Source organism: Triticum urartu, chromosome 3A, assembly GCF_056163025.1.
Source record: "Triticum urartu cultivar PI428250 chromosome 3A, HENAU_Tu73, whole genome shotgun sequence".
Lineage (NCBI taxonomy): Eukaryota > Viridiplantae > Streptophyta > Magnoliopsida > Poales > Poaceae > Triticum > Triticum urartu.
In genome coordinates, this window is record NC_141875.1 from 498484371 (window position 1) to 498509177 (window position 24807).

The 24807-nt window shown below is 47.9% G+C and overlaps 1 pseudogene; it reads left to right on the forward strand.

Moving 5' to 3' along the window:
- The window catches only part of LOC125546908 (putative amino-acid acetyltransferase NAGS1, chloroplastic), a 274358-nt pseudogene that overhangs the window by 240943 nt on the left and 8608 nt on the right, over positions 1-24807 (forward strand).

The following is a 24807-nucleotide window of genomic DNA, read 5'->3' on the forward strand; positions in this document are numbered from 1 at the left end:
CAACCCAATCACGATGAGATCGACATGGCTTCGCCAAAGAGGTTGTACACTGCATCTCTTTTTACTCTACATGTTATATATATTGTCCACTGAGCACTCGTAGTAACAGGAAATACGATTATTTTATCCTACTATATGACAAGCAGTGAGGTACCATGCAACTTAGCTATCCGTGATGGACTCTCTTGAACGCCATCATTATTTATCTCTGCGCGTTTGAACTGTGCATTTGTCGATGGGCCTGGGAGTTGAGCTAGTATGGCAGTGGCCTGGGTCCAAAGTAATAGAAGTAGCACAAAAACATTTTTTTAGTGTAGGATTTTCCTTGCTCAAGCCTGCCTACTAGAATCGCCAGTGCTTGAAAGGAAAAGTGAATGAAAAACATCGAAATTGGAAAGTTTCCTATGGTACTACTTTTCATGAATTTGGTGCAAAGGAATGGAGCAAAGGAAAACTGTAGGATTTGTTCCTTTAGTGTCTCCTTGAAAGAAAAACTGTAGGAATTCTAATTTCCACTTCTCCTCCTTTTCATATTCCTATTCATCAAGCACAATACTAAGAGATAGTAGCATAATAGCATTATAACCGTACATTTTCTTGTGGTTTAACTTAATCTCACCATGCTTTTTTGCATCATGTGATCTTCCAATTATTGTGAATCAAACACCCAGATTGGCAGAAATCCTGTGTTTTTAAATTCTCTATTTTGCACGTGCATTCCTATCCTATTCCTCTCTATTTCCTATCCCTGCATTGTTAGAATCCTCAAATTCAAACAAGCCCTTACTCAATTACTTCTGTTACAGATATGTGTCAAAGAAAACCTTGTGTGGTTTGTCCTACTCCTGCGGCGCTGTGTTCCACCCCAGCTCAGCTGCTCCAACGACGGAAGGGTTCACCACAGCAGGGATCCGCTCTCCAGACTGTCTTTCGCCACCTCAGATCTTCTTCCCCGCCGCTGGCAGCCACGGCAACTGCATTACCATCATCAACTAAGCAGATGACCTTGAGGACTACACGGGTCTGCAAGAGAGGTTGCACTCTTCCGTGTCTGCTTACGTTATGCGTCGCTTAATATGGTGACATGCTACATTATCGTCGTGTTCACCTATTAGACTCCGAGTCAGGTCCAAACTAATGCTGAAACTTGAGTTTTTAAATGGTTGTGGGGTACATATTGGGGCAGCAATCAGTACTATCTGTCTACTATCTGGTTAATCTCCGGTGTCTACTATGAGTTTCATGTTGGGTGCAAACAAACATCAAATGATCCATTATCTGTATTTTTAACTAAAGCTATTATCTGCCTGCTATCATTGGTTTTGGGTCTATCCACAGTTTGCTGCCATCACTCTGGATTTGTGCATGCACTCCTTACATAATCTCACTATGTTTTATTCCTATGCATGCCAGTTATTGTAGACAATGGAACTGATCATGTAGAGCAAAAGAGACGAGCCTTGCGTGGCAATAAAATTTCATGCAGACGTCGTTCCATGGTGGGTGCAAAGGCAGCCCCCCTCCACCCATTTCAGATTGTAATCAAGAGGAAGATAACTATTCTGAGGGGGATTCAGAAGGAGAAGACCACTCCTATTTACCCCATGAGGTCTTCGCTCTAACTTGGCATGCTGATGTTGGTGATATCATGCATATGGTGCCTTGCATTGCTTACTGTATACATTAAAGATGTCATCTGCTTAGTTTAGACATGCTTTGTGTCAATGCCATCTGTTTAGTTTCTTTATCGTATATGTGAATCATGCAATGCCATCTTGTCTAGCCAGGCATCATATATGTGAATTTTGCAATGCCACCCTGGTAAGCGAGTCATCTTATATGTGAATTATATCATGCCATCATTTTTTTATTAGGTGTTAAATTTGTCAACAATTTTAGTACATTCAATTACTCTTCCTGTGCATCAGCCATTCGGCACGGTCATGGAAAAATCTGGAGTGGAAACAAGGTCTTCATAGCAGACAATGCTATTCGACGAAGCGCATGTCTTGCTGGTTACCGATAGCTCCTCAGAGGAGGATTCAGAGACAGATGACCAGTCATATTCCCCCCCCCCCCGAGGTGCATGCCCTTGTCGGCGTTCTGGGAACGGGGGTCCCCAGACTTGCCTGCCTGCGGCCTGCGGCGTGGCTCAAAGGGGGGCCCAGCACGGCCCATCTTCACCAACACAAACCCAAGACCCTCGCGGGGCGGACGACGCGGAGCTTCCTCAGGCACGGCCCCGTCAGGCTGGCTCACGAGGAGGTGGAGAGATCAAGGCGGGGGTACCTCATGAGGTGCCCATGACGCAAGCCGTGACAACTCAGGGCGCCAGGCGGGTGCTAGCCCACGCAGCGTCCTCCTTTCCTCTTTGGTGCAAAGGGGGCAAGCGCAGCCGCGGAGTACCGAGGCATCAGGCAAAGGTTGTCATTTCGGTGCAACGAGACCAAGACCAGGAGGACTACGAGACGGAGGTCACCGTGGAGCCCAAGACGGCGTCATCACCAGATCCTTGCGCAGGCGAAGACTACTTTTGTCAGGATAGCTGATACTTGCTGTCCCCCTTCAAATTAGCCCGCCATTGTTGGCTCCCTTCCCGCTCAATATTTGGGGAGAGGACCAGGGCCTCTATAAATAGGACCAGCCACCCACATAGCAAGGGGGTCGGTCAGAGGAGAGCAGAGAGAGAGAGAGAAAGGTGATTGAACTCCTCCGAGCAGTTCATCGCCCCAGCCAAGAATAGACCCTCGCGAGGCTGTTCTTCCTTGTATTGTTCATCATCATCAGCCCAAGAGGCAATCCACACACCACACACTAGAGTATGGTATTACACCACAACGGTGGCCCGAACCAGTATAAACCCTGTGTCCCTTGTGTTGTTCTTTCCTTAGTTTAGATCCAAGCATGGCAGAGGGGTGCAGGTAGGTAGGAGGCGAAATCTCCGCGCGCACCCCAGTGTTCGAACCTCAAGGGTCTGCCGGAACCCGAAATCCGACATTTGGCGCGCCAGGTAGGGGTGCGTCGGAATTCGTCTTCCACCGCCCCGTTCTCCTCCGACCGTCGCGCGCATGTCTGACGCTCGTTGGGCCCGCGCCGAGCACCGGGCCCACTCGCTTCCCGCGTCGCCCAGACGGCCCCTGTCGGTGGGCATCCACGCCGTTCCCCATCACCTGCCGTCAACGCCGCCACCGGCCCGGCGGGGGACGAGTGGCAAGCATCGTCCCGGCATCCGCCCGTGCGGCAAGATAGCCGCACTGCAACCCCCTCGCTCGCCCCAGCTGGTTCTTCGTCCCGCGCGCTCCGCGCGCCCATGGGGCCCGGCAACCTCTCCCCCGCCTATCGCGCTGCACCAACACCCCCAGTCGTCGCGGCCCTCTTGGGCGGCTCGCAGGCGCCGCCTACAAGTTACCACGTCAAGCCGTTCATCCGCCGGGTCAGCGCCGCCTCCACGCGGCAGGGGGCTCCCTTGGATCGGGCGGTGCCCGAGACCGGCCCGAGCTTCAGCTCGGAGGACCACCCCTCCAGCTCGGCCTGCTCGGGCGCGCTCCCCATGCTGTGCACCCCCACCATCTGCCAGGTGGCCGTCACCAGAACTATCATCGATGGCGGGGCAGGCCTCAGCGTGCTCTCTGTCGAGGCCTTCAACCTCCTCTGCATACCCCTGGAACGGCTGCAGCCCAGCCGGCCCTTCTCAGGCGTTGGGGGCAAGTCGTCCGACTCCTTGGGACAAATCCAGCTCCCAGTGACCTTCGGCACCTACGACAACTTCCGCACGGAGCTGGTCGACTTCGACATCGCCCCCATCGGCCTCCCCTACAACGCCATCCTCGGCTACCCAGCGCTAGCCCAGTTCATGGCCGCGACGCACCCGGCGTACAACCTCATGAAGATGCCCGGGAGCAGCGGTGTCCTCACCGTGCACGGGGACACTGGGGATGCTCTGCGGGTGCTCAAGCTCGTCTTCAAGACAGCGGCGTCGGCACGGCCCGCCGCCTTGGAGGCCCCCGAGCCCAAGGGGGCTGTGCCCGCCAAGAAGAAACAGTTGTTCACCCAAGACAAGGCAGAAACCAAGCAGATACCCGTCGACGAGGACGGATCCACCAACGCCACTTTCACCATAGGCGCCCACCTCAAACCCGAGCAGGAGGAGGCCCTGGTCAGGTTCCTGCGCGCAAACAAGAAGGTATTCGCTTGGGAGCCAGACCAGTTGGCAGGGATCCCCAGGAGTGTAATCGAGCATCACCTCAACGTGTGCCCCAACGTGCGCCCTGTGAAGCAGAAGGCCAGGTGGCAGTCCACAGAAAAGCAGGCCTTCATCGTCCAAGAGACCCGCAAATTAGAGGCTGCTGGGGTCATTCGCGAGGTCCGATACCCAGATTGTTTGGCCAACCCTGTCGTTGTGCCAAAGAAGGGAGGGAAGGAACGCATGTCTGTCAACTTCACCAACCTCAACAAAGCGTGCCCGCAAGATCCGTTCCTGCTCCCCCGCATCGACCAGATCATCGATTCCACTACGGAATGCGACCTGCTATGCTTCCTGGATGCCTTCTCTAGGTATCACCAGATCAAGATGGCAGTTGAATACGTCGAGAAGATGGCCTTCCTAACCCCGTGTGGGGTGTACTGCTACACCTGCATGCCATTCAGACTGCGTAACGCAGGGGCGCCCTTTCAGCGGCTGATGCATATCACCTTGGGCCCGCAACTCGGGAAGAATGTTGAAGCCTACGTCGATGACATCGTGGTAAAATCTCGGGAGGCCAGGACCTTGATACAAGACCTGGAGGAAACCTTCGCGAGCCTCAACGCAGTGAACCTATGGCTCAATCTAGAGAAATGTGTGTTCGGAGTCCCCTCGGGCAAGCTCTTGGGTTTCCTCATGTCTCACCGAGGCATTGAGGCTAACCCGGAGAAGGTCAAAGCAGTGGAAGACATGAGCCCGCCAAAGACCCTTAGAGAAATGCAGAAGCTCACGGGGCGTGTGACCGTGCTAGGGCGCTTCATCTCCAAGTTGGGGGAGCGAGTGCTGCCCTTCTTCCAGCTAATGAAGAAAAAGGGGCCCTTCGAGTGGACTGAAGAGGCCGACAAGGCATTCCAGGATCTCAAGAAATACCTGACCAGCCCACCGGTCATGGTGGCTCCGTGCCCTCAAGAGCCCCTGGTGCTTTACCTCGCCGCCACTCCCTACTCCGCCAGCGCAGCCCTGGTGGCAGTCAGAGAGGAGCGTCGAATCAAAACCGCGACAGCAGCCCGAGGCAAGGCGGAACTGGTACGAGGAAGGCCCACAGAAGCCGCCACGACGGCTGATGAGGACCAGCCGCCGCAGAGGGGCGCACCAGAGGCAGAAGAGGCCCCTCTCCCAGATGGCCAGTCTCAGGAGGCCTCATTGTCTCGAGAGGCGCCATGGTCTCCAAAGGGAGCCGCCAGGACTGACGCACTCCACCTCGTTGAGCACCCAGTGTACTTCGTCAGCACAGTGTTGCGGGATGCAAGGGCACGGTACCCTATGCCCCAGAAACTCCTCCTCGCGCTACTGGTGGCCTCACGCAAGCTGCGGCACTATTTTCAGGGTCACCCCATCAAGGTCGTCTCGTCATACCCCCTGGAGAGGGTGCTCAGGAGCCCCAATTCAGGTGGGAGAGTCGCTGAGTGGAACATAGAGTTGCAAGCGTTTCAGCTCGAATTCAGCACGACCAGAGTCATCAAGGGAGCAGCGTTGGCGGATTTTGTGGCAGAATGGACGGAGGCGCCAGGCCTCAAGGCCGACGAGGATCGGTCCCTGTTCCCGGGAAGCGAGGCGCCAGAACGCTGGGTCATGTACTTCGATGGGGCGTTCTCCAGACACGGCGCAGGGGCTGGGGCGGTGCTTATATCGCCCACCCAGGACAAACTCTAATACGCCGTGCAGCTTTGTTTCCAGCAAGGCGAAAAGGTCTCCAAACATAGCGGAGTATGAAGGTTTAATAGCGGGCTTGAAGGCCGCAGCTGCCCTGGGGGTGAAACGCCTCACCATCAAGGGCGATTCGCAGCTCCTTGTCAATTTCTCCAACAAGGTGTACGAGTCGAAGGATGAGCACATGGAGGCCTACCTTGCAGAGGTCCGCAGGATGGAGAAGCAGTTCTAGGGGTTGGAGTTGCAGCATGTGCCCCGTGGCACCAATCAAGAGGCCGATGACATCGCCAAACGCGCGTCCAGGCGGTTACCTCAGGAGCCTGGCATTTTCGAGGAACGGCTCTTCAAGCCTTCAGCCTTGCCATCACTATCAAACACGGCTCAGCCCCGGGAGGAGCTCCCCCAGCCACCTGCCTCCGGAGCTCCGGCCTGTGGCCCGGCCTCAGGAGCACGCCTGCTCCTGACGATGGAACCTCAGGAGGGATGTTGGATCATGGAGCTCCGGAGCTACTTGATGCAAGGGACCCTGCCGGAGAAGGAGGAGGAAGCAGAGCGAGTGGCACGCCAGGCCACGGCATACTACATCAGAGATGGAGAGCTCTACCGGAAGCGACCAAACGATGTATCCCTGCGCTGCATCTCTAGGGAGCAAGGGAAGGAACTACTGGAAGATATACACGGCGGGGACTGCGGACATCATTCATCGTCACCGACCCTCATCGGCAAGGCGTTCCGCAGTGGGTTTTATTGGCCCACCGCGCTCAATGACGTCGTTGAACTAGTGAAAGCTTGTGAGGCCTGCCAGTTCCACGCCAAGCAGGTCCATCAGCCGGCAGGGGGCTTGCAGACTATCCCCCTTTCATGGCCATTCACAGTCTGGGGGCTCGACATCTTGGGTCCGTTTCCTCGGGTGCCAGGGGGCTACCGCTACCTTTATGTTGCGGTAGACAAGTTCACCAAGTGGGCTGAAGTGGAGGCTGTCCGCACCATTCCTGCGGGTTCCGCGGTCAAGTTCATCAAGGGCATCGTGAGCCGGTTCGGGGTGCCGAATCGCATCATCACGGACAACGGCTCGCAGTTCACCAGTAACCTCTTCAAAATGTACTGTGCTAACCTTGGAACGCAGATATGCTACGCTTCGGTGGCGCACCCCCGAAGCAACGGCCAGGCCGAGCGAGCCAATGCGGAGGTCCTGAGGGGCCTCAAGACCAGGACGTTTAAGAAGAAGCTGGAGGCCTGCGGCAGAGGTTGGTACGACGAGCTTCAGTCCGTGTTGTGGTCCATCCGCACAACCGCGACCAAGCCGACTGGGGAGACCCCGTTCTTCCTGGTCTACGGGGCCGAAGCGGTCCTCCCTCACGAGGTCAGACGTCGCTCCGCGCGGGTCCTGGCGTTCAACGAGGCGCAACAGGACGCCATGCGGGGGATGGACCTCGTGCTGGGGGAGGAACGTCGCCGAGAAGCCGCGCTACGAGCGGCGAGGTACCAACAAGCGCTGCGGCGATATCACTGCCGCAACATCCGCCCCAGGACACTCGAGGTAGGAGACCTCGTGCTCAGGCGGGTCCTCTCCAGGGAGGGGCTGCACAAGCTCTCTCCCATGTGGGAGGGCCTGTTCAAGGTTGTTCATGTTTCCAGGCCCGGCTCAGCGCGCTTGGAGACTCAGGAGGGAGTGCCGGTCCAGAACGCATGGAACATCCAGCACCTCCGGAGGTTCTACCCCTAAAAAGGCCCGGAGCCTGTGAAGCAAGGCGAATGCCTGTGAAGCTATCGCGTCTTGGAAAAGGCCCGGAGCCTGTGAAGCAAGGCGAATGCCTGTGAAGCTATCGTGTTTTGGAAAAGGCCCGGAGCCTGTGAAGCAAGGCGAATGCCTATGAAGCTATCGCGTTTTGGAAAAGGCCCGGAGCCTGTGAAGCAAGGCGAATGCCTGTCAAGCTATCGCGTTTTGGAAAAGGCCCGGAGCCTGTGAAGCAAGGCGAATGCCTGTGAAGCTATCGCATTTTGGAAAAGGCCCAGAGCCTGTGAAGCAAGGCGAATGCCTGTGAAGCTATCGCGTTTTGGAAAAGGCCCGGAGCCCGTGAAGCAAGGTGAATGCCTGTGAAGCTCGCCGCCCGTGACACTCTCACGTAATAATGAGTTGGGGCTGTACACGCCCCGGAGTCTCAGGAGCGCCGACCTCAGGCCCTGGGGCTCCCTCCCACGCCCAGTGGCAGCACTTAGCTCCGCGCTGGTGAGAAGACGTCGAAGAGTAGACTAGGTGCCAGACGCGGCTTTTCATTTGCTTTCCGCAGTTGGCTTGTTCTTCTTCATTTGAAGTTTTATTGAAGTTGTTGCCGTCTTTGGCTTGCGGTTCTTCGGCTTTTCACGCTCCTGCCTCGATTTCTCTTGTGCAAGGCCTCGCGAGGAGGAGAGCCGAGCGCCCTCGCGAGTGTTCCTATCCTAGTCACTCAAAGGGTTCGCGACCTGGGCCCCTTGTAGGAGCACCCCTCCAGTCTGTGCCCCTCGGGCACCGCGACACAAACATAGGGCCTGGTCGGTCGCCCCCACGGCTGGGGCCGGGAGCCATCCACGCGCGGGCACATAGTGGGAAGGTACGATGAAGAAAGCAAAACGATAATTAACAGCAATAACCCATATACGCCCCCGCGGGGCACCACACTACTGTCCTTCTTTATGCAGGAAAAGGGAAGAGAAAAAACAAATCTAGTGCGCCTCGCCTCGCACCGGCCCGCAGGGAAGCCCGAGCTGCCTCCGGAGCTCAGGCGGACTCCCTCTCATGCTTCACCAGGGCGCGTCGGTGGGCGGACGCGCCACCACCCCCCAAGCAGATACGACGGCGTGGGGGCTGGCTGCGGCCACCACTAGGAGAGTCGCCGCCTGAAGAAGAACCGGAGAAGCTTGAGGAACCCTGAGCGCCGCCAGCCCCGCAAGCGTCGTCCTCTCCATCATCGCCGGAGCCGGGTTCCCAGCCGCGGTCGTCGCCCTCGGAGCAACACCCCGCGAGGTGACCATCTTCCCCAAACACCCTCACGTAGAGGGTGGCACCGCCATCGAACCTGAAGTATAGGGTGCACCGACGGCCCAGGCCACACGCGCAGGCTAACGTCTGCCAACCGCGGGCCAGGGCCAGGCTCCCGGCCGCGGAGACCTCCAGTGAAACCCATGAGGCCCGGCTGCAGCAGTCGTCGGCCTGAAGCCAGAAGCTGCCCGGGGCGCCGGCCGGGAGATCGCCGAGGAGGAAGCGAGGAAGTGGGAGCCGGGTGCTAGTCGGCTCCGCCGACCACACGACGAACTCCGACAACACCTCTGCAGCGCGAAAGCGCAGCATAGCGGGACGCACAGCCGGAGCGCACCCCCCGGCCGCAACAATCCGCCCGCCACCGCGCTGGAAGCATCTCCGCGGCCGCGGGGAGCTGCCATGGTGGCCACAGGATGTTTGCGGGGGCGCCCTCGGCCGCGCTTGGGCAGGGGAGAGGCATGCTCTACCTGGCAAGCCTTCCCCTTCTCCGCGGCCGAGAACCTCCTCGACGGGGCCATGAAGAAGAAGGAGAAGCAAGGGGAGATGAACCGGAAGGGCACACGCCGTCCCGTACTTATAGCCGGCGGAGGCCAACTGCCGACCTCCACGATCGTAGGTAATCATGACCCGTTTTGCATGCAGGGACTTGTCCAGTCAATGCAGTTGCCGAGGCACCATGGGGAAGTGGAGACGCCCACGTCCAATCAACCGCCACGTGGCGCCCAAGGCCGCAGGCTGTTAGGGCCCGCAGCGCTTCGCTCTTGCCCTTCCGCCTCCATGCACGGCCAAGTCCGGGCGCGCCTTGGGCCCGGGGGCTACTGTCGGCGTTCTGGGAACGGGGTCCCCAGACTTGCCTACCTGCGGCCTGCGGCGTGGCTCAAAGGGGGGCCCAGCATGGCCCATCTTCACCAACACAAACCCAAGACCCTCGCGAGGGGCCAAGCCTCGCGGGGCGGACGACGCGGAGCTTCCTCAGGCATGGCCCCATCAGGCTGGCTCACGAGGAGGCAGAGAGATCAAGGCGGGGTACCTCGCGAGGTGCCCATGACGCAAGCCGTGACAACTCAGGGCGCCAGGCGGGTGCTAGCCCGCGCAGCGTCCTCCTTTCCTCTTTGGTGCAAAGGGGGCAAGCGCAGCCGCGGAGTACCGAGGCATCAGGAAAAGGTTGCCATTTCGGTGCAACGAGACCAAGACCAGGAGGACTACGAGACGGAGGTCACCGTGGAGCCCAAGACGGCGTCATCACCAGAGCCTTGTGCAGGCGAAGACTACTTTTGTCAGGATAGCTGATACTTCCTGTCCCCCTTCAAATTAGCCCGCCATTGTTGGATCCCTTCCCGCTCAATATTTGGGGAGAGGACCAGGGCCTCTATAAATAGGACCATCCACCCACACAACAAGGGGGACGGTCAAAGGAGAGCAGAGAGAGAGAGAAAGGTGACTGAACTCCTCCGAGCAGTTCATCGCCCCAGCCAAGAACAGACCCTCGCGAGGCTGTTCTTCCTTGTATTGTTCATCATCATCAGCCCAAGAGGCAATCCACACACCACACACTAGAGTAGGGTATTACACCACAACGGTGGCCCGAACCAGTATAAACCCTGTGTCTCTTGTGTTGTGCTTTCCTTAGTTTAGATCCAAGCATGGCGGAGGGGTGCAGGTAGGTAGGAGGCGAAATCTCCGCGCGCACCCCAGTGTTCGAACCTCAAGGGTCTGCCGGAACCCAAAATCCGACAACCCTAACTTGGCAGGGTTATGTTGCTCATATCGTGTGTATGGTATCTTGCATTGCTATGTCATTTGGTTAGTTTAGACATGCTTTGTGTGAATACCACATGTTGAGTGTCTAATTACCATATATGTGAATTATGCAATGCCATCTTGTTGCAAGACATTATATATGTGGATTATGCAATGTTATCTTGTTGCAAGGCATTATGTATGTGAATTATGCAATGCCATGTTGTTTAGGCAAGCGTCATATATGTGAATTATATCATGTTGTCCTTTTCTGTATTTCTCATTGCTTTTGTCGACAATCTTTGTATATTCAACTACTCTTCCTGTGCATCAGCCATTTGAATTGGTGATGGAGAAATCTGGAGTGAAAACAAGGTCTTCAGAGCAGACAATGCTACCTGCTGAAGCAGATATCTTGGTGGTTATAGATAGCTCTTCAGAGGAGGATTCAGAGGCAGATGACCAGTCCTATTATCCCCCTGAGGTGTATGCTCAAACTTGGTAGGGTTATATTACTCATATAATGCATATGTTGTATTGCAATGCTTAGTTTTTACATCATATACACAATATTGAATGCCATCTCCTTAGTTGACACATCATATATGTGATTGCCCTCTGCTCACTTCCTTAGTATATAAATTATATATTTGAATTATGTCCTGCCATGATGTTTACATAGACAGCATGTATCTGAATTATGGCATGCCAACCCATTTTCTAAAGACATAATATAGTTATATCATCTCATCCTGTTTACATAGTCATCATATTTTAAAATATGTCATTCTATCCGTGAATTATATCATGCCATCATGTTTCCATCGACGGCATGTTTGTGATTTATGGCATGCCAACCACTTTAATAGACACATCGTATAGTTATATCATGTCATCTGTTTACATAGTCATCATATTTTGAAGTATGTCATTCTATCATGTTTAGTTAGCCATCATACATGTGAAATTGTGTCATGTTATCCTGTTTAATTAGCCATCATATATGTGAAATTATGTCCTGCTATTTTGTTTGCTTAGACAACATAAATGTGAATTATTTCATGACCTGTTTTCTTCCCTACTATCCATTGCACCTGTCTATCTTATAATGTCTGTACATTCAATTACTTTTCTTGTTTATCAGCCATTTTAATTGGAGGGAGTGATGGCAGTATCTGTGGGAGTAAAAACATGGTCTTCAGAAAAGATCGTGCTACCTGTCGATGCAGATAGAACCACGGTTGTACTTGCCCAAGAACCAGCCCCACCACACATAACCCACACTCATGAAGATTGTACCCCTACCCAGTTGGACAGAGAACCAGCTACACCCCTTCTAACCCCAACCCCAGCAGATAGACACCCAGTTCATGTTGACACAGCACCGTCTCCACCACAGAGCACCCAAACACGAGCAGTTAGTAAGGCAACTGCAGTGCCCAAATCACGAGGACCACCACTCCGAACCCGAAGTCAACGCTTAAAGCAGAAGAAGAATTGTTCTCAGGTCAGGTTCCGTAGATATGGTTCATACTACTTTGCTCTTGCATCACTGTATTTATTGATACCAACTAATTTCAAATTTGAAGGATGCAATTGAAACTCCAATGGCGCAACAGGTATGTTTTAAACCTGTTTCTTCAACGTGTTTGGCTGTTTGCTGTTGTAACTTGATCTATGTTGATTTCAGTTTCAATTGAATAAACAGTTATGTTCTCATGCCATGCACATTACAAGTGTTGTTATTGCTGTGTAGTTTCCCACACTTATATTTTGTCTATGCTGCTTTGTCTTAAATAGATATGATTCAAACTGTATCTATCTTGATTTGGAAACATAAACTAGAATGATATAGACCACACAGTGACCATACTACATAGATATATGCTTGTTTCATGTTGTTATCCTGTCCACCTTAGTACTGAACTGGTTTACCAATATGAGTTTCATATACTACATTGTAAACCTAAGATGTGTTTGTTTGTTTCTCTTTTAGAACGCGGATAAAATATTGGAGAAGAGTACCATGTTATGCAATGGTAAAGGAAGTAATGCAGATAAGGTTCAAGATAGTGAGACATCCATGTTGGTCTCCAAGAAAGCTGATAAAAACTATATTGAAGACACTGAGACAACCCCAAAGTCTTGTCTTGATGTAGTGTTCGAGTTACTGGCTACCACTGCTGGCACCAGCTCTTCGAACTAGTTGCCTGAATCAGTTCAGCTTCTTGAGTCTCAACTTCAAGTTGAAAGACATCGATCAGATGTTATGCGACAGGAAGCCGAAGGACTGAGGAAGTCCCTGCAGAATTCAGATGCATACTTTCTGGTGCAACAGCAAGCGTTGGAGGACTTAAGCGCCAAACAAGAGAAAGTTAATAAGCTTGCTAAGCATCTTGCGAGCATTATGGGTACCCAGGATATTGTTTCTTGAGCTCTTCTGAAGTGGTTTCAGTTCTGGACTTGTTTTTCTACGGCGTTTATATGCTGTTGTGTTCCCTATATTTGCACTGGTGGCGAACTTTGATGCCCAGTGGATGTAATATGTGTAATAGCCGTGATAGCCTAGTGTAAGTTTCTTGCTTATTTATTTCCTTGTTGTCTTGTTTATTTGTTTGCTTGTATTTAGTGCAGTATTTTTCTGCGGTTTGCTAGTGGCTGCAATAACCTATTTATTAAAACTAGGCCACAATAACCATGGGCTAATATTTACTGTAGTGACACTAGGCCTCCTATGGGTCATAGAAACAGTGGGCCTTCTACGGGCCGTATAAATAGTGGGCCTTCTATGGGCCGTAGAAACAGTGGGCCTTCTACGGGCCATAGAAACAATGGGCCTTCTACGGGCCGTAGAAACAATGGGCCTTCTACGGGCCGTATCATCAATGGGCCTTCTACGGGCCGTATCATCAATGGGCCTTATACGGGCCGTATGATTGATTGACCAAACATGGGCCAAACAGACCGCATTCTGGCCGTAAATGGGCTAGAGTTGGAATCGTCCATTCATGGGCCGACAATAATGGGCCATCGTTAATAGGCCATATTTGATGACGCTATCAAAACGGCCCAACGTATTAACGGACCACAAACGGGCCGACTGTAACCACAGGCTGAATTTGGCCCACAAGCAGAAAATGACAGTAACGGGCCGTAAGTAAACGAATGCTCGAAAATAGCCCAAGAATAAATGGGCTCTGAGAAGGCCGAAAGATAACATGGGCTGGAAATGGCCCAACGGAATAACGGGCCGTTAATGGGTAAAAAGTGATACACTGTTCTTTACGAGCCAGTTTCACCATGGGCCGTTAATGGGTGTAAAGTGATACACTGTTCATTACGGGCCAATTTCACCACAGGCCGTTAATAGGCCAAGAGTTACATAGGGCCTCATATGGGTCGAAAGACGTCATGGGCCATACATGGGCCAGAAGTGAAAACGGGCTGGAATCATATTGGATGGCCCAGATGACGCTACTGGGCCTAATTCAAATAGGGCATAACGGGCCTTGGGTTAGCGGGCTGTAAATGGGCTATATATGAACATGCCGTTAATAGGATTTCCATGGGTCGGCCCGCCACCTTTTGACCAAGTCAAGAGGGCCAGCCTTTTCATAGGAATGGGCCTCTGTTGGGCCGTGCCATGTGTTGACGTATCATAGGCGCCTTCTGTCCAATGAGTGGATGACATCTGTCCCAGCGATGAGCCGACACGTGTTTCCTCCAGCCAATGATGATTTTACATGTGGAAAATCCCCATTGGTCGGGGCTGTTAATGGGTTATCGGATCCAAAACCCGACCCGATAGCTTAACGGCATTCCGTTACGGTGGATGCCACGTGTCGGTCACCCTTGATGAAAGCACTTCTGTGACGCGCGATTTATCGTCATGGAAGTGGACACTTCCGTGATGATAATTTTCGTAATGTCATGGAACACTTCTACGACAGCACAGGTATGACTATCTTGATTCTGTCATAAAATCGTCATGGATGTACATGCATGAAAGAAAACGCGACCTACTATGACAAACACGTATCATCACGGAAGTGTATTTTTTTGTAGTGCTTGTTCGGCTCCGGCATCGTCATCCATACCGTCGATGTCTTCGGAGGCGTAGTCCAGCATGTCGGTTAGATCTTCGACAGTGGCTATGAAGTGGGTGGTGGGTGGGACGTAAAATTCCCCGCTCTCAGCCCCTAGTCCAGGCTGGGCGTAGTTTGGAAATGATTCCTCTGTAATGGTGAGGGATCGCATTAAGTCCAGAGCCTCGTTTAAAGGCGAGGGTTGGACAGAGAGACGAGGGTCCATGGGGTTGTCCGGAGTTGGAGCCTCCTGGCGGCGCCTGCTTGACACGGACCTCGAGAGTTTGGACTTAGAGTCCGACGGAGTGTCCAGCGCTTTAGTGGTAAGGAGGGTTTGGTTCCTCTTTGGGTTTGCCGATGACGCCATCTCCTCCGGATCTCCAGTAGCAAGGTCCATAATTGCAGAGAGTCCGGCGGGCTTTAAACTCCCGTCTTCGAAACTGACGGCCTGCTCTGGATCTAAGGCCAGAGCGGCAATCAGGGCCGCGAACCCTTCGAAGATCAAATCTCCTCGAATATCAGCGACATAGTTTAGTTTCCCGAAACTGATCAGATGACCCGGAGCGTAGCTGTCGATTTTCTCAAGGTGGACAATCGAGTTGGCACGCAGCGCTAAGCCGCCGAATACGAAAATTTGGCCTGGGGAAAAAAACTCCCCCGAAACAGCATCATTGTGGATGATCGAACGAGCCATCGAATCCTTTGTCGACAGCACAAAGGAACTCTCAATGAAAGCACCAATGTTGGTGTCAAAACCGGCAGATCTTGGGTAGGGGGTCCCGAACTGTGCGTCTGAGGATCGAAGGTAATAGGAGGCAAGGGACACAATGTTTACCCAGGTTCGGGACCTCTTAATGGATATAATACCCTACTTCCTGCTTGATTGACTTTGATGTGTATAGGGGTTACAAGAGTTGGTCTACCTCGAGATCGTAATGACTAAACCCTAGAGGTCTGGCCTATATGATTATGATCGCCCCTATGGCCTAAACCCTGCAGTTTATATAGACACCGGAGGGGTCTAGGATTGTATAGAGTCGGTTTACAGAGAAAGGAATCTTCATATCTGAACGCCAAGCTTGCCTTCCACGCCAAGGAGAGTCCCATCCGGACACGGGGGAAACCTTTTATCTTGTATCTTCATGGCCCACCAGTCCAGCCCACGTCACATAGCCCGGACGCCCGGGGACCCCCTAATCCTGGACTTCCTTACCCCTCTCGTTGCTATGCATCTCCTAGATAGATCTTGCGTGATTGTAGGTAATTTTTTTTGAAATACTACGTTCCCCAACAAATAGGTTCTTAAAAAAATATGCAATTAAAATATATGTTATTTTTGTTAAACAAGGTAGTGAAAAGTGAAATGTAGGTTCTGAATTATGAAATAGTAACCACATAAGGTGAATTTGTAATGTATCATCGTGAAACATATTATTTTAAAATATGAAATATGTTATTTGAAAAATGTTCTAATGAAATAGATGTGGTTTTTGTGAAACAAGGCTATGAAACTGATTATTTTGATATGTGAAATATGTGTTTGAGTTTAAACGCGGTCGAAAAATATTCAAAATTGATCTCATTTTAAAGGATTTTTAGCAAGGAGTTCAAATGTAAAGTAAGTTTCAAAAATGAAAAATATGGTTTAAAAGCTATGGCTATTTCAAATTGGCTTAGAAGAAAGAAATGGTTTGATTTATTGAGTGGGATAAGAGAGAGAATGACTCTATCACACTGTCATTCATGCATGTAAAGTACACTGGAGGGGGCTGCTGTTGAAGAAAGGGTGGAAATACGAAGATGGGAAATGGAAAAGGAAAATGCAATACAAAGATACTTAGCCCACATAATGTTAGATGGCAGCTTCCTATTGGAGATCACCTTGCCAGTACCTAGCAGAACCACGCAATTTTACTTTTCGCATGAGCATGGCATGATAGTCTGCTACCTCTTGAGCATGCGTTGGTTTTCCCTTGAAGAGGAAATGGTGATGCAACAAAGTAGCGTAAGTATTTCCCTCGGTTTTTGAGAACCAAGGTATCAATCCAGTAGGAGACAATGCACAAGTCACCTAGTACCTGCACAAACAATCAGGAACCTTGCAACCAACACGATAAAGGGGTTGTCAATCCCTTCACGATCACTCACAAAAGTGAGATCTCATAAAGATAGTAAAGTAAATATTTTTGGTATTTTTGTTGTATAGATTGGAAAGTAAAGATTGCAAAATAGTAAACGAGATGTGATGTAAATAAAAGAGATGCAATATAATAAGAAAGAGACCCTGGGGCCATAGGTTTCACTAGTGGCTTCTCTCAAGATAGCATGTATTACGGTGGGTGAACAAATTACTGCCGAGCAATTGATAGAAAAGTGCATAGTTATGAGAATATCTAGGCAATGATCATGAATATAGGCAGCATGTCCGTGTCAAGTAGATCGAAACGATTCTGCATCTACTACAATTACTCCACACATTGACCGCTATCCAGCATGCATCTAGAGTATTAAGTTCATAAGAACAGAGTAACGCTTTAAGCAAGATGACATGATGTAGAGGGATAAACCCAAACAAAATGATATAAACCCCATCTTTTTATCCTCGATGGAAACAATACAATGCGTGCCTTGCTGCCCCTACTGTCATTGGGAAAGGACACCGCAAGATTGAACCCAAAGCTAAGCACTTCTCCCATTGCAAGAAAGATCAATCTAGTAGGCCAAACTAAACCGATAATTTGAAGAGACTTGCAAAGATATCAATTCATGCATATAAGAATTCAAAGAAGAATGAAATAATATTCATAGATAATCTTGTTCATAAACCCACAATTCATCGGATCTCGGCAAACATACCGCAAAATAGTATTACATCGAATAGATCTCCAAGAACATCAAGGAGAACTTTGTATTGAGAATCAAAGAGAGAGAAGAAGTCATCTAGCTAATAACTATGGACCCGAAGGTCTATGGTAAAGTACTCACGCTTCATCGGAGAGGCTATGGTGTTGATGTAGAAGCCCTTCGTGATCGATTCCCCCTCCGGAAGATCGCCAGAAAAGGCCCCAAGATGGGATCTCATGGGTACAGAACGTTCCGGCAGTGGAAACGTGGTTTCGTGGATCTCTATAATCGATCTAGGGTATAAGAGTATATATAGGCGAAAGAAGTATGTCGGTGGAGCTACAAGGGGCCCACGAGGGTGGGGGCGCGCCCTCCTGCCTCGTGGCATTCTAGACTTCCACTCCAAGTCTCCTGGTTTGCTTTCGGTCCAAGAAAGATCATCGCGAAGGTTTCATTCCATTTGGATTCCATTTGGTATTCCTTTTCTGTGAAACTCTAAAATTGGCAAAAAAACAGCAACTGGCATTGGGCCTCCAGTTAATAGGTTAGTCCCAAAAATAATATAAAAGAGCATATTAAAGCCCATTAAACATCCAAAACAAATAATATAATAGCATGGAACAATCATAAATTATAGATACGTTGGAGACGTATCAAACATACCCAGGCTTAATTCCTGCTCGTCCTCGAGTAGGTAAATAATAAAAACAGAATTTTTGATGTGGAATGCTACCTAACATAATTATCAATGTAATTTTCTTTATTGTGGCATGAATGTTCAGATTCGAAAGATTCAAAATAAAAGTTTAATATTGACATAAAAATAATAATACTTCAAGCATACTAATAAAGTAATCATGTCTTCTCGAAATAACATGGCCAAAGAAAGCTATCCTTATAAAATCATATAGTCTAGCTATGCCCTATATTCATCACACAAAATATTTAAATCATGCACAACCCCGATGACAAGCCAAACAATTGTTTCATACTTTTGATGTTCTCAAACTTTTTCAATCTTCACGCAATACATGAGCGTGAGCCATGGACATAGCACTATAGGTGGAATAGAATGGTGGTTGTGGAGAAGACAAAAAGGAGAAGATAGTCTCACATCAACTAGGCGTATCAATGGGCTATGGAGATGCCCATCAATAGATATCAATGTGAGTGAGTAAGGATTTCCATGCAACGGATGCACTAGAGCTATAAGTGTATGAAAACTCAAAAAGAAACTAAGTGGGTGTGCATCCAACTCGCTTGCTCACGAAGACCATCATTGGAATATACAAGCCAAGTTCTATAATGAAAATTCCCACTAGTATATGAAAGTGAAAAAATAGGAGACTCTCTATCATGAAGATCATGGTGCTACTTTGAAGCACAAGTGTGGAAAAAGTATAGTAACATTGCCCCTTCTCTCTTTTTCACTCATTTTTTTATTTGGGCCTTTTCTCTTTTTTATGGCCTATTTTTTTATTTTTCGTCCGGAATCTCGTTCCGACTTGTGGGGGAATCATAGTCTCCATCACCCTTTCCTCACATGGGACAATGCTCTAATAATGATGATTATCACACTTTTATTTACTTACAACTCAAGAATTACAACTCGATACTTAGAACAACATATGACTCTATGTGAATGCCTCCGGCGGTGTACCGGGATGTGCAATGAATCAAGAGTGACATGTATGAAAAATTATGAATGGTGGCTTTGCCACAAATATGATGTCAACTACATGATCATGCAAAGCAATATGACAATAATGAAGCGCGTCATAATAAACAAAACGGTGGAAAGTTGCATGGCAATATATCTTGCAAGGACGAGACTTGCCTGCTCCCCCGGCGTGTGCCCATCCGTGCTCCCGCGTACGTGGCTTGATTTTATTGGAACAAAATAAGGCCCGGCCCCACCCCCTTAAAATCAGGGGGGAGATGATTAGATTAGAAAAAAAGAGAGGAAAAAAGACAACCGTAGGATGAAGTGGGAGCACGGATGGGAGCATGGGGAGGGAGCTGGCAAGTCGGATCCATCTCGGAATGGCTATGGAAATGCCATAATAGGAAGGTATGGTGGCTGTTTTGAGGAAGGTAAATGGTGGGTTTATGGAACCGGGGAAAGTTGCGCGGTACTAGAGAGGCTGGCAACGGTAGAAGGGTGAGAGTGCGTATAATCCATGGACTCAACATTAGTCATAAAGAAGTCACATACTTATTGCAAAAATCTATTAGTTATCAAAACGAAGTACTAAACGCATGCTCCTAGGGGGATAAGATTGGTAGGAAAAGACCATCGCTCATCCCCGACCGCCACTCATAAGGAAGACAATCAAAAATAAATCATGCTCCGACTTCATCACATAACGGTTCACCATACGTGCATGTTATGGGAATCACAAACTTCAACACAAGTATCTCTAAAATTAACAACTACTCAACTAGCATGACTCTAATATCACCATATTCATATCTCAAATCAATCATAAGGAATCAAACTTCTCATAGTATTCAATGCACTTTATATGAAAGTTTTTATTATACCCATCTTGGATGCACATCATATTAGGACTAATTTTATAGCCAAAGCAAAATACCATGCTGTTCTAAAGGACTCTTAAAATAATATAAGTGAATCATGAGAGATCAATAATTTATATAAAATAAAACCACCACCGTGCTCTAAAAAGATATAAGTGAAGCACTAGATCAAAATTATCTAGCTCAAAAGATATAAGTGAAGCACATTGAGTATTCTAATAAATTCCGATTCATGCGTGTCTCTCCCAAAATGTGTGTACAGCAAGGATGATTGTGGTAAAGTAAAAAGCAAAGACTCAAATCATACAAGACGCTCCAAGCAAAACACATATCATGTGGTGAATAAAAATATAGCCTCAAGTAAAGTTACTGATAGACGAAGACGAAAGAGGGGATGCCTTCCGGGGCATCCCCAAGCTTAGGCTTTTGGTTGTCCTTGAATTTTACCTTGGGGTGCCTTGGGCATCCCCAAGCTTAGCCTCTTGCCACTCCTTATTCCAAAATCCATCAAATCTTTACCCAAAAACTTGAAAACTTCACAACACAAAACTTCAACAGAAAATCTCATGAGCTCCGTTAGTATAAGAAAATAAACCACCACTTTAAGGTACTATAATGAACTCATTATTTATTTATATTGGTGTTAAACCTACTGTATTCCAACTTCTCTATGGTTCATACCCCCAGATACTAGACATAGATGCATCAAAATAAGCAAACAACACGCGAAAACAGAATCTGTCAAAAACAGAACAGTCTGTAGCATCTGTTGGTTTCGAATACTTCTGTCACTCCAAAAATTCTGAAAAATTAGGACAACCAGGATAATTTGTATATTGATCTACTGCAGTTAGAATTCGTATTTTATTGCTCTTTAGTAAAAAATGAAAATTATTTTCGTGAGCATATACTTTCTATTTTTATCAGCAAGATCAAACAACAATCACCCAAGAAGATCCTAAAGGCTTTACCTGGCACAAACACTAATTAAAAGATAAAAACACAATCATAACAGAGGGTAGATGAATTATTTATTACTAAACAGGAACAAAAAGCAAAGAACAAAAATAAAATTGGGTTGCCTCCCAACAAGCGCTATCGTTTAACGCCCCTAGCTAGGCATAAAACCAAGAATAGATCTAGGTATTGCCATCTTCTCCCTTTTGGTGATAAAGGGAGAATTTATTATCTAAAGCACTTATCTTTCTATTTTGTGAGAGTATGTGGCCATTAATGGTATAAGAAAGATTAAGCACACTATGAAAATTTGCATCTAAGCTAGCCTTCATCTCTTTGATAATTTCATTCTGATAAAAACACAGAAGAGAGGTGGATTCAACCTTTTCACTCATGGGGTGCCCGAATATAGGTTTCATCTTTTCATAGGTATCGATGGCATCCCCCTCAAGAAAACCTTCTTCAAAAATAGAATCCAAAACTTGCTTGAAAGAAGAAGGTAAGCCAACATAAAAAACATTTTAAGTAAATCTCAATTTGATATTAGGGAACATAGCTAGCTCAGATCTTTAATAGCCTATCCCAAGCATCTTTCAAAGATTCATTAAGCAAATAACGAAAAATTCCGGGGTCATCTTCATCAAAATTATTCAAATTCTCATCGATAATCCCGGTAGGTCTTTCCATAGCATCATTATTTCTGAGCTTAGAAAGGACAGAGGGACTATCCAAAGTATTAAAACTCGGGAGAAAATCCTTACCCCCTTTTGGTTCGGCCATGGAGATAGAAAGGCAAAGGTTTTTGAAAATCGTTTTAGAAGTGGGGGAGAGGAAAATGAGAGGCGAGTGACAAATAATGTAATGCGAGGGAGAAGAGTTGATGATGTGTACTTGGTATGTCTTGACTTGGCATAGATCTCCCCGGCAACGGCGCTAGAAATCCTTCTTGCTACCTCTTGAGCATGCGTTGGTTTTCCCTTGAAGAGGAAAGGGTGATGCAGCAAAGTAGTGTAAGTATTTCCCTCAGTTTTTGAGAACCAAGGTACCAATCCAGTAGGAGACTATGCACAAGTCACCTAGTACCTGCACAAACAATCAAGAACCTTGCAACCAACATGATAAAGGGGTTGTCAATCCCCTCATGGTCACTCGCAAAAGTGAGATCTAATAAAGATAGTAAAGTAAATATTTTTGGTATTTTTGTTGTATAGATTGGAAAGTAAAGATTGCAAAATAGTAAACGAGATGCGATGTAAATAAAAGAGATGCAATATAATAAGAAAGAGACCCGGGGGCCATAGGTTTCACTAGTGGCTTCTCTCAAGATAGCATGTATTACAGTGGGTGAACAAATTACTGCCGAGCAATTGATAGAAAAGCGCATAGTTATGAGAATATCTAGGCAATGATCATGAATATAGGCATCATGTCTGTGTCAAGTAGATAAAAACGATTCTGAATCTACTACTATTACTCCACACATCGACCGCTATCCAGCATGCATCTAGAGTATTAAGTTCATAAGAACAGAGTAACGCTTTAAGCAAGATGACATGATGTAGAGGGATAAACCCAAACAAAATGATATAAACCCCATCTTTTTATCCTCGATGGAAACAATACAATGCGTGCCTTGCTGCCCCTACTGTCATTGGGAAAGGACACCGTAAGATTGAACCCAAAGCTAAGCACTTCTCCCATTGCAAGAAAGATCAATCTAGTAGGCCAAACTAAACTAATAATTTGAAGAGACTTGCAAAGATATCAAATCATGCATATAATAATTCAGAGAAGAATGAAATAATATGCATAGATAATCTTGTTCATAAACCCACAATTCATCGGATCTCGGCAAACTCAACGCAAAAGAGTATTACATCGAATAGATCTCCAAGAACATCGAGGATAACTTTGTGTTGAGAATCAAACAGAGAGAAGAAGTCATCTAGCTAATAGCTATGGACCCGAAGGTCTGTGGTAAACTACTCATGCTTCATCGAAGAGGCTATGGTGTTGATGTAGAAGCCCTCCGTGATCGATTCCCCCTCCGGCAGATTGCCGGAAAAGGCCCTAAGATGGGGATCTCACGGGTACAGAAGGTTGCAGTAGTGGAAACATGGTTTCGTGGCTCTCTGGGATCAATCTAGGGTATAAGAGTATATATAGGCGGAAGAAGTACGTCGGTGGAGCTACGAGGGGCCCAGGAGGGTGGGGGCGCGCCTACCCCCCTGGACACGCCCTCCTACCCCGTGGCCGCCTCGTGGTGTTCCATACATTCTCTCCAAGTCTCCTGGTTTGCTTTCGGTCCAAGAAAGATCATCACGGAGGTTTCATTCCGTTTGGTATTCCTTTTCTGCAAAACTCTAAAATAGGAAAAAAAACAGCAACTGGCACTGGGCCTCCGGTTAATAGGGTAGTCCCAAAATAATATAAAAGAGAATATTAAAGCCCATTAAACATCCAAAACAGACAATATAATAGCATGGACCAATAAAAAATTATAGATACGTTGGAGACGTATCATAGTTAGAGTGGAAGACAATAGATGCAGTTGGAATGGGTCGTATCACAATACATGCAACAACACAGAATATCTTAACTGATTTAACTGCTAATCAAACTCACAGATAGATTTAAGGTCGTTTAACCAATCCAGGTATCATAATGGATCGAGTCAATGAATCTTGAGTGTTCAAGATAAAACATGATACCAATAAGTAGCCAGGAACACTGAACAACCACTCTTTACATTGTGATTTTCTGATGGTGTTTTACTTCATAGAAGTCGATCAACTTTGAGTCCAGCTCTCCTGTCTCATACAAAAGAATGAAACATTTTGTATTTTCTTAAGAAATTATACTCCCGCCATATTATCTGAAATTGAAAGGTTACCTCTCTTTCATGGAAAGAGAAAAAAAGTAAAGTTCAGTCAATGTGTGCAAGCATTTGAATGATTTCGTTCTTGCACCATCTATTGATTTATTTTCTCTTCCTTTGGCAAAGGTGAGGGGTTGTTGGTGGTATTGATTATGGTTTCACTGGTGAAGTTAAGAAAATTGATGTTTCACGAATAAGAGAGAGGCTTGATAGAGATAGCATAGTCATTGTCAGCAATATGCGATACTCCAGCACAGGAGAGGTCTTAAATTGCAAGTACTCTCTTTACTCCCCTCATAGGATGCACCCGGAAAAAGTCGTGTACATTTAATCACGGGACATCTCTGAAAAGATTAAAAAATGTTAGTAGTTGCACCATTATTACTTGGAGTTACTAATATAGCTTTTGTTTGATTCTTTTTATTACCTGTAAAGTTGCTATGGCATGTGCTTTAACCATAGAGGTAGATAAACTTGTCTGTATTTTTGATGGACAAATATCTGATGAGCATGGTCGTGGTATTCATTTCATGTCTACAAGGAAGCAAACATGTTAATTAGAGCACGTATTGTGCAGAGTGATATTTCTGCAAATCATGTGAAGGTTGTGGGCGAGAAGATATTAGGTATGTCACTGACTGAGGGAGTCCTGGATTAGGGGGTCTTCGGACAGCCGGACTGTTAGACTATGAAGATACAAGATTGAAGACTTCGTCTCGTGTCCGGATGGGACTCTACTTGGCGTGGAAGGCAAGCTAGGCAATACGGATATGGATATCTCCTCCTTTGTAACCGACCTTGTGTAACCCTAACCCTCTCCGGTGTCTATATAAACCGAAGGGTTTTAGTC